The sequence below is a fragment of the Gossypium hirsutum genome, chromosome D10 (assembly GCF_007990345.1).
Source record: "Gossypium hirsutum isolate 1008001.06 chromosome D10, Gossypium_hirsutum_v2.1, whole genome shotgun sequence".
NCBI lineage: Eukaryota > Viridiplantae > Streptophyta > Magnoliopsida > Malvales > Malvaceae > Gossypium > Gossypium hirsutum.
The window spans coordinates 59,023,738-59,035,527 of record NC_053446.1 but is presented as its reverse complement, the minus strand read 5'-3'; the positions used below and the strand labels follow the sequence as shown (position 1 = coordinate 59,035,527).

The 11,790-nt window shown below is 27.2% G+C and overlaps 1 long non-coding RNA gene and 1 other non-coding gene across 2 annotated transcripts; one reads left to right on the top strand and one right to left on the bottom strand.

The window, feature by feature from the left end:
• Window positions 1–8,754: 8,754 nt before the first annotated feature.
• On the bottom strand, window positions 8,755–10,013 carry LOC121222506 (uncharacterized). The gene is made up of 2 exons (XR_005919827.1): window positions 9,792–10,013; window positions 8,755–9,535 (listed from the first exon to the last, which is right to left on the bottom strand). It is a non-coding gene; the product is annotated as an uncharacterized lncRNA (long non-coding RNA).
• On the top strand, window positions 9,373–9,447 carry TRNAM-CAU (transfer RNA methionine (anticodon CAU)). The gene has a single exon. It is a non-coding gene; the product is annotated as a tRNA-Met (tRNA).
• Window positions 10,014–11,790: the final 1,777 nt, after the last annotated feature.

Sequence of the window (11,790 nt, the reverse complement as noted above, 5' to 3'; positions counted from 1 at the left end):
GAGAGTTAATGTCTTGTATTTTTTAAATGAATATGGGTCCATTCATCCACCATGTGGATGGTTTTGATATTATATGATTTTGGTAGATACATCTACAAAATAATCACATGTGTTATCAACTCGCAACCTGTCATTTGCGAAATTATTTGTTTAAATGATTAATTTCAGATTATGAAATTAAAACAATTCATCTTACTAATGCTGGTGAGTTTGCGTTCCAAGCTTTCAATAATTATTGTATGTCAGTTGGGGTAAAAGTTGAACACCCTGTAGCTCATGTTCACACATAAAAAGGTTTAGTTGAATCGTTTATCAAATGCATCCAACTAATAGTTAGACCATTACTTATGAGAACAAAACTCTCTATTACAGCTTAGGGATATGCTATTTTGCATGCAGCAACACTTGTGCGCATAAAACCAACAAGTTATAATAAATACTCCTTATTACAATTGATTTTTGGTTAGTAGTCAAATATTTCCCATCTTAGAATTTTTGGATGTGCGGTATATGTTTCAACTACTTCACCACAAAGCACAGAGATGGGCCATCATAAGAGGTTGGGCTATTAATTCGAGATTTAGTTATGACATGAGTTGTTAATTATTATGAGATAATTTTCTCAACATTAGGGGGAGAGAATAAAAAGCTGGATGAATAAAGTACCTGAAATGAATTATCATCGTCTAAGATCTTCGTATAAAGCAATATGAACTAGAAGTTTAGCAGATAATTCATTTTAAAAATCAACTATCGGATTCATTTACTGACCTAAAAAGAAGTACAAAATCTCACATACCAATTGAAAATGCTCCAATACGAATCGATGCCCCAATAGGGCAAATTGTTAATGCAAACGCCGGAAGCATGAAAGACTAGTCGGTTCCAAAGATAAAAATCCTCGTAAAAATAAAGGAGCAAACATTCAAGATGAAAATATAGCAGAGGTGGGGGTTCCTGAAGAGACCCATGACATAACTAATTATAAAACTCAAAAATAGATTTAGGTACCTAGAAGTGAAAATGAAAATAATGAAAATAATGAAAATAAAGAGATCTTGATAAGTTATATCAATACGAGAAAAAGATGGAACCAGAAAAATATAGTCGTCGACAACAATTTTGCTTATAATATTGCTATTGAAATAGAAAAATAAAATGAAGATCTTGAGCCTAAATTTATTGAGGAACGTAGAAATTGAAAAGAATGACCAAAATGGAAAGACAAAATTCAAGTATAATTGAATTCACTTTTTAAACGTGAGGTTTTTGGACCTATAGTCCAAACACCTAAAGATGTAAAACTAGTGGGATATAAATGGATATTTGTGCGAAAACAAAATGAGAAAAATGAATTTGTAAGATATAAAGCACAACTTATAGCATAAGGATTTTCGCAAAGGCCCAACATTAATTATGAAGAGACATATTCTCTTGTGGTGGATGCTATCACGTTTAGATATCTTATTAGTTTGGAAATACGTGAAAAAATTGACATGTATCTAATGGATGTTGTTACAGTCGATTTGTATAGTTTACTTAATAGTGAAATTTATATAAAAATCCATTAATGATTTAAAATCCCAGAATATAGAGTTTCCCAGGAATATTACTCGATAAAAAATGATTCAATTTGTCCATATAAAAGCCTGGATTAGATTTTTTGATAATTGTTGTTTATGTTGATGATTTAAATATTATTGGAACTCCTGAAGAGTTTTAAAATGCAGTAAATTATTTAAGGAAAGAATTTGAGATGAAAGATCTTGGAAAAACAATTTTTTGTATTGGCCCGCAAATCAAGCACTTAAAGATGGAATTCATGTCCATTAGTCAATGTATATCAAAAAGATCTTAGAGAAATTTTACTTGGATAAAGCACATCTATTGAGTATCCCAATGGTTGTATGATTGTTAGATGTGAATAAAGATCAATTTCGTCCTTGCGAGAATGATGAAGAGTTTCTTGGTTCTAAAGTGCCATAGAGACATTGATGTATCTTGCAAACAACACAAGACCTGATATAGTTTTCGTTGTAAACTTGTTAGTAAGATTTAGTTCTTCTCCAACACATAGACATTGGAATGAAATTAAAAATGTATTCAGATATCTCAGAAGAACCATTGATATTATTTTATTCAAATGATTTAAAATCCCTATTAATCGACTATTCTGATGCTGGATATTTATTGGATCCACATGAAGATCGGTCTCAAATGGGATATTTATTTACATGTGGAGGTACTTTTAAATCATGGCGTTCAACAAAGCAAACATTAGCTACCGCCTCTTCAAATCATTCAAAAATAATTGCAATGCATAAGACAAGCCGAGCATGTGTTTGGATAAGGTTATTTACCCAACATATCCAGAAGATATGTAATTTGCCTTTACAGGAAAATATGTCAACTAACTTATACGAAGATAATGCATTATGTATAGCTCAATTGAAGGGTGATTACATCAAAGGTGACAGAATGAAACATATTTTACTAGAATTATTCTTCACTCGTGATCTTGAGAAGAAAAGTAATATAGAAGATAAATAAATTCGTTCTAGTTTGAAAGACAAGTATACAAGATTGAAAGCGTCACCTTAAAGATGTAATACAAGATTGAAAGCGTCATCTTAGAGATGTAATGTGATATTGCCATTAGGGAGAGTCCATAACATATTGTACTCTTTTCCTTTAACCAAGGTTTTGTCCCATTGAATTTTCCTGGTAAAGGTTTTTAACGAGGCAACTTGTAATAGGAGATTGTGTATTCTTTTTCCTTCATTAGGTTTTTATGTGTTAATAGACATTTTTAACGAGGCACATTTTTGTTAATGGACATCCAAGGGGGAGTGTTATAAATCTATTGATAAATGGATGTCCATATAACTCCCAAAACCTCCAAATTCATTCTTTTGTAACTCTTGTAACCCCTAAAGAATTGATAGGGTACCTTAATTATCTTTATTATGTATTTGTAACATATAGTGATTGAGACCCTATAAATAGAGGGTTTGTACAAGCTTGTTGAATCCAATAAAAAGTAGAATTATCCTTTTGCTTTTGTGTCTACTCTTTCTCTCTTATTCTTACTATAATCCTCTTAGTTTTATTATATATTTAAAATTTATTTTAAATTATAATTTAATAGAAATATTTATTATTAATTTCGTTTATTGTTAATAAGCTTTTAATATAATTATATAATATTTATAAATATATTTCTGTAAATTAAATAAGTATCTTTTATTCATATATTTTTTATTTTAAACGTATCATATAACTATTTAAATTATTAATGTTTGTTTAGTTATAAATTCAAGTTCTTCCAGGTTTTATATCAAATTTATCTCGGGCTTGGATTGTTACAGACTCGGATCATTTAAGACTCAAGCTTTCTCATAATTGAATTTTTTCCTCGAGTTCAAATCGTTATGAGCTCAATTTTTTTTTATAATCAAATCATTATGGATTCGGATCGACATGAATAGACTATAAACATTATCCTAATTAGGTGCTTTTATTATAAATATCATCATTTGTTACAAAAATAAAAATTTGTATTTAAGAGAAAGTTTTGTAATTTATATTCTAATTTTATTTAGTTCTTTTATGGATTTTGAATCGAAACCATTTTATTGCGGTTGGGAATGAGCACGTTGATTTTGAGTTTTTTTTTAATTCAATAATTTTAGGTTAAAATGTTTTTTTAACAATCTCACGATAAATTTTGATCATATTTATTCTTTGTGACACAATACTTAGAACTACCTATAACCCATCCTCAGCTCATAAATAGGAAGATAATACACTTTAGTGCACTCGAACCCACGTCCTCTGTATTGGTAATAATGTCTATATCAATCGAGTAAGACTCAATCAACTTAAGCTCAAATTTTTGTGTTTAGATGATATGTAAAAACAGAACTAGAGGAACTATTATTATTGGAGGGCAAATTAGATATAGTCACCAATGACAAATGTTTAGAGGTACATACAAAATTTGAGTAGATTTAAACAAAAAACATTAGGCATGAAAAATGGGTTGGTTAAAAAAATTATGGCTTGACAATTTCTTTTTTATATTTGTAATGTTTTTATATTATGTAATTTATAACACATAAAAATTAAATCTATAATAATATATATAATACTAATATATTGTAAATATAAAAAAATGTTAAGATGAATTTATATAATTTGAATAAATAAAAATATATAAATTATTAAATTATAAATTATAAATTATAAATAAAATAAGTATTATTTAAAAAAATTTAAAAATATGGGTGGGCTTAAAATAACTTGAGTTAGCCATTTACAAATATGGACGTGCTTGGACAAATTTTAAGCCCATATTTCGGTTCGGGTTAGGCTTGGGCATGTATAAAATGTGTTAATATCATGCTTAAGTCCGCCTTGGCCCATGAACACCTCTAAATCAAGCATTTACGAAAGTTTTGAGATGAATGTCAAAACCTTTCAAAACAATAAAAAAAATGGGTCAAACATTTTCGAAAGTACTCAAATAATGTCATTTCAAATGGCATATATTAAGTTTCAAATTATGTTTTTATTTTTCATTTCCTTTCAAATAATAGCTCATTCAGTTGTGTTCTATTTTAAACATATCAGCATTCACCTAAGTTTTACCATAAACTAGGTAGAAATGCATAAAAAGTCCTTGATTCAGCAGTTTTGTAAAGATTTAACCCTTTTTATGAGCAATCCTTAAAAAGTTGAGTCTTAATTTGAGCATTTAATCTTTTTTATGCAGTTTCTAAATTATTAATGACTCTTTCAAACCCCTAAATTAAAAGATATTATGTATTTAAACACACTCGAACTTATATATTTCTTTGATACAACGACAACAATACAAACTAATGGTGGATTTGGATGGGTGGTGTGTTTACCTACAATCAATGTAAAAATAGCGGTGACGGTAAGATTAGATACTGTAACAATATTGTAACGTGAAACAAAAAAAAAAACTAAACGTACAGCATTACACCTTACCGCCCATCTAAACTCACCCTAAGTATATTAAACAACCACCAAAACAGTGGCCTACCATTCCTAATCCTAGTCTGAAAATTAATGCAGTCCCAAAATTTAGCTCAAAATACTGTGGAAATATTAAGGAGATATTAGTTTGATGATCATAAAATCCATGTTCTCTCATCAACCTTTTTTTTCATGTCATTAAATTAGTTTTAAGCTTTACATTTATTACACTCTTGAATAAAATAACATAAATTTAGAAGCAATATTATATTATCCTAAGAACAGAGACAACAATAAATTTTGGGTGGCTTTTTAAATTTTCTCAATTTTTTTAAAGGAAAAATTCTAAGTTGAGTTTATTTAATTTTAAAAAAAATTATTTCTATCAACACTGTTGTTTAATTTTATTTTCTTTATCAAATTGTTTGTGCAGTGTAAAGCCTTTTCATTTGATGAAATTATTTTGTTTCATTGTTTCTGTGAATTTTATGATTGATAAATTTACTTGCTATTTGATCTTCTCAAGTATATTAAAACAATTATACTATTTTTGTTCACAACATTATATATGTGAAAAAGCATTAAGGGTTATTTTCAGATGCTTTAAATTAAAAATTTTATATTCTCAGTAATGTCTAAAATATATATAATTAAGATTCTTGGAGGAATATTACTTTCATATCAACTTTACCTTTCATTTTCTTTATCCTTTCACCCTTAAATGATACGTGACAAAATTGGACAAAAAAAAGTTAACGATGAACTTTGGCTAAAATTAAAATTTAATCGTCAATTTTTTTAAATGATTTAATTGATGTATTTTCACAATTTGAATATCCAATTGAGTGAAAAAAAGAAAACCAAAGGCTTAAGTTATGTTTGGTAAATTGAAAAATTAAGTGTTAAAAAAATAAGTACTGAAAATAATAAGTATTGATAAATTAAGTGTAGAATTTTAAGTTAAAAATTTTGTTTGTTATATTACTTAAAAGTAAATACTGAATATAATTATATTGTCTGATAAATGATAATGTAATCTTAAATAAAAATAGAATAAAATTAAAAATAGTTAAATTTATTCTCTAGGAAGTGATAAATAAGTTCCTATTTACATATCATTTTTTATATTTATTTTAGAAAATTTTCTATGCTTTCAAATATGCTTAAAAACCTAAATTATTTTTGAACTCTTAAAATTTATAATAAATTGTTTATAAATTGTTGCTTTCTACAATATTTTCTTGAGATAATATGAAAAATAAAATATTTAAAGAAATTTCAGACAAAATTTAAATAGTTACCCTCAATCATGTATATAATTAGTGGAAAATTGTTTCATACACCACTTAGGGAGTATTTTAGACTTCATAAGTGAGTTGAGGGTTTAACAAGTGTATTATAAGGTGTCATAAAAAATAAAAAAAAATTATATATTGTTGAGGGGAGTTGGGTCTCGAACCCTCAACGGAAAGTATTGCCCCACTCAAAAATTTTGTCTCCCTTAGAGAACGCCTCAGTTGATGTAGATACGACCTGCAAATTACAGAAACTCATACCCCACCAAAAGAAGTTCATCATTTTTTGTACCTCATCACGAGTATTAAATGGAAAAAGGAAAACAGCAATCATTTTAAAAAGTAACTCTTTGTCAGGTCTCGACAAAATTTTATTCTTCCAATTAAGATAAGTTTGTTTAGAACTACCCACAGTCCCTTCTCAACTCATAAATAGGAGAATAATACATTTCAGCGCACTCGAACTCGCGTCCTCTTACAGTGACAACAGTATCTATGTCAATCGAGCTAAAACTCAAACAGTAATTAACGATGATTTTTGGTGAACCCAATTAATGATATTTTATTAGTAATAGTAATATAGGGTGATTATAGGGTCATAAAAATATAATAGTTATAAATTTAATTTAATATCATCAAATGAATTAAAGTTATTTCACAAGTGGTATTTGGACTTAGATTATAGTTGTTGTTGTTTTTTTAATTACAGATATTATTATAATCATGTATTTTTTAATTAATGAGTTATTAAATTATAATTTCAAAAGTAATGGTGAAATTTTGTTAATTGTTCTGTTTACGAATTACAAGGTATTATTTTCAATTTGTTAAAATTTACTTTTTTATTTAAAATTTTAAATTACATACTTTTTAAATTTATTTTATTTCCATTTTTTATATAAACTTAATGAGGTTTTCATACGGATAAAAATAAAACTCCTAACTAAATTTACCATCTCAATTAAAAAAATTCGAAATTTTATTGGGTATGCATGTGAAAATCATATATTTAGAACATAGAGATATGTCTAAAAAGAATATGCAATAAAAATTTGTGACACCAACTCAATCAACAATATTATTAATACTAAAAATTTTATCACACGTGTATGCATGTTTAAAAATAACATATAATAAAATTTTGTGACACCAACTCAATCAACAACATTATTAATACTAAGTTTTATCACACCCTTGATTTTGGTGAATAAAATATTTTATATTAAAAAATATATTTATAAAATCGTTTCATCAAATTATTATTGGTGGTGTGGTAAAAGATTTTCATACAAATTTGTCGGTCTTGTGTTTGATTCCCAAATAATGTTGTTCAATTGTTTTATTTGAAGATTTATAAAGTATGAAAAAACAAAAATATCATTATAACAATATTAATTACCTTTTAAAATAAGGGTATTTTAGTAATTTTACAACTGAACTGACGTCGAGTTTACTCATGACACCAACTCAATCAACTATTTTTATATCTGTAATATTTATAAAGTCCTTTGCTGAGTTGATGTCACCCATCAACCATGTCCCAACTTAGTTAGAAAATTTGTTTTAATGTCCCTTCGCATTTAAAATAAATTATATTATTTGAGAATAATTTATTCTTTATTTAAAAAAAACTAATAAAAAATATACATATAATGTAATTTGAACCCATGCCAATTGGGCCAACAAATCCTTAAATTTACCACTCAACTAAAGTTTTATTTTAATATTTTTATACATTGTAATTTTATTATACACGTTTTATTACATCCATCAATTGTATATATTAATAATGTTATTCATAGAGATGGTACCACAAATTAACTCGACACCAACTTAGGAATGATGACAATACCATGACAAATAATTGTATTCATTTAATAATTTTAATCTAATGTATTTATGTGTTTAAAAATACTTTCATTTACAATTTAATCTATTTTTTATTTTAATATCGTACATATTTCATGTTATTATTAATTAGTTCCAAATCATACATTTCATAATTTATTGTATGTTATTATTAAACACAAATTTGTGCTTTAACTACATGGTTTCTACATGCATACTCGTATGATGGAGTTTCTAGTATTAATAAAATTGTTGATTGATATGGTGTTACAAATTAACTCGACGCCAACTTAAAATTGATGACAATACCATGATAAATAGTTGTATTCATTTAGTCCTCTTAATCTGATGTATTCATGTATTTAAATATTGTTTTACTTACAATTTAAAACCATATTTTTTATTTTAATATTGTACATATTTCATATGATTATTATTTAGTTTCAAACCACACATTTCATTTCTTATTGTTGTTATTTTAAAACACAAATTTACGTTCTAACTATATAGTTCTCATATGCATACACGTGTGATAGAATTTATAGTATATGATATACAAATATATAAAAAATTTATATATGGGTAAAATACAAAAATGACCACTAAATTTTGATAAAATTTCTTTTTTTGCCACTAAACTACGAAAAATTACATTTTTTGACTTACAATGTTTTAGTCACTTGCCCATTAAAAGTTGTTAAACCCTTGAAATAAAAGTGGCATGACACGGTTATTATCTAATTTGACCTTGAACTATAGTTAAAATATTAAATTTGGTCTTTTACAACATTTTTTAACAATAATTCTAAAAAAAATTTAAAATTTCAAGAAATTATTTATTTTTTAAATTTAGATTTATGTAAAAAAATTTAACATTCACTAATTCCTTCTTCTCCGAATTCCTTTCCCTTTTCTCCATGACTCTCTCTTCCCCTTCCTTTTCCTTTTCCATCATCCCCTCACCACACTCAACATCATCGTCATCATGAATAAACCTTCTTGGTGGAAAAAAATGTGAATGAAAGATCCTATTGAATTGAATTGGGTCCATGAATCTAAGAAATAGTGAGAATTCTTGATCTCTCTCAATATCTCTCTCAATTCGAAAATCCAAGATTTGAATTGATGTCCTTTCATTGATTCCTCCTAAATTGCATTGATTTATCCTAAAGATTTCATTTCAATTGGAATTTGGTTATTCACCATGTACGAGGATCCCCACTAAGCATCCATGGCTGAATGGTTAAAGCGCCCAACTCATAATTGGCGAATTTCGTAGGTTCAATTCCTACTGGATGCACGCCAATGGGACCCTCCAATAAGTCTATTGGAATTAGCTCTGTATCAATGGAATCTCATCATCTATACATAACGAATTGGTGTGGTACCTATGTTAAGCCACCAAAAGAAGATTGATTTAAACTGTTATTCTTTTTCCCCTTCAAAATAAAATATTTATCCATGAATAAACCGTAATAAGTTACAGAATACATAATCATAATAATATTCAACTTCGATTCAGCATATATCAATTGCCCGTATTATTTTTAATTAGAAATAGGGATTCGATATATTTTCCAGAAAAATAAAACTAAAAATACAAATTTGAATTGCAGATTAAAGAGAGAAACAAGCATTATTTACGTTCTTTAACCGAGAAAATCAGAGGTATGGAGCTGAATGGCTAAAAGAAATTGCCACATTTCTAATGCTCAGATTTGAATATCCTCCCCTCCGTTGTCATGGTCACCGTTGCGGAAACCCTACGTCGACCGCATGATGTTGATTATGATGAGTGTGGTTATTAGTGATGGAAGGAAGGGGGAGGGGAAGGAATTGAGAGGAGGAGGAAATGGTGAAATTTAAAATTTTTACATAATTATAAATTTTTAAAAATATTTTTTTTCATTGTTCCAAATAAATAAATTTATGATTTTTTTTAAAATATATTTTTTGAGAATTGTGGTTAAAAAATGTTGTAAAAATACTAAACTAAATATTTTAGCTATAGAAATTAGATATTAGCCCTTCAAATATCGCGTCAAATCATTTCTCCATTAGGGGTGTAATAGCTTTTAACGAACGAGTGATAATGTTAATGGCCAAAATATAACTTTTCATAATTCAGTAGCAAAAGAAAAAATACCAAAATTTAGGGACCATTTTTATAATTTACCCTTTATATATTAAAAAATAAATTTACATAACAAATATACTTATTAAAGTTCCATATAAAAATTAAAATTTACTTTAGATCAAATGGTAAAAGAAAAAGTTTTATATGTACAGTGTCTTTTTAGTTCAAATCTCATTATAAATAATTTTTTATTAATTTATAAAAATATAAAAAGTTAAAAACATCTACATAATCATATAACTTGCTTTGCAAATTTAATTGAAATTCGGTTGATGAGTGACACTAACTTAATAAAAGGCTTTATGGATAGTATAGATGCATAAAGATCAAATTGTAAATTGAGGCTTCTAACTTGTACCAAAGTTCGTATTAATTAGTTTATAAAAAAAATAGAGTCTAATGTAAAATCATATTTTATCTCTCTCTTTTCTCAATTTCTTCATTTAAAAAAAAGTTTGTAAAATTACTCAATTATTACTTATAGATCACTATAGTCTAGATCATTCTCCCACTAAGTTGCAACTTAACTCTCATACACCATTCTAAATCACTGTCCTACTAAATTTTTCCCCTTGAAAGCTTCGTTGTGAACTTACGAACAAAAACAATCCATTTACACAAATATGCACTAAAAATAAGCTCCTCGGCAAACAAGTTAAATGCTCTCACTCTTGCGCCTTAAACCTAAAACAAATCCTTAAATAAATATAACTTGGTTTGTTAAAGTATAATTATTGTGAATATCTAATTCCTCAAAATTAGTCATAAAAAATATTTTCAATAAATATTATATTGGCAAAGATGTTCTCGATATCAATTTCTTTATAAATAAAATCTCTCATATAAGCGAACTTTTGATCGTATTGAGAGTCTTCAAAAGATTCTTAGTTAGTTTGAATTGTACATGATTTATCTTCAGTAATGAGTTGATAAAAATCCTCAAAGATATGCATTTAAAAGCTACTAACCAAATACACAATATTTTTTAATCAAATCACCTATCACCATTAGTCACATAAAAATAATCACACAGCAACTCTATTAATTAACCATAAAAGCCAGACTTCATTCAAAGCACCAAAACCACATTCATTAAAGTTGTAGGGCACACTAAGAGTAAAACCACTAAAAGACTAAGTCATTAAATTGACACATCATACAAAACATTTAGGTAATTATGGCAGAAAAATGTCCTTTCAAATACAAAACATTTGAAAAAAAAAATCACATATTTCATTATTTCCCAAACAAAAAACTCACCTCAAAGCATTGAAGTGTTTGCAATAGTAAAAGGCAGGCAACCACAACAACAGAGTAGCAAAGGTGAGACGGCACAAAGCAAGACAAACAACACAAAATAGAGATGAAGAGAGGCAGCAGGGCAAACGGCACAAAGACCAAGCAAAGAAAGAGCCAACATATTTAGGGTACTCAATGGTGATAGCACTTGCGATACTTTTGTTTTTAATTTTTTGAAAATTTTTATTTGTTTTATTAGTTGGGATT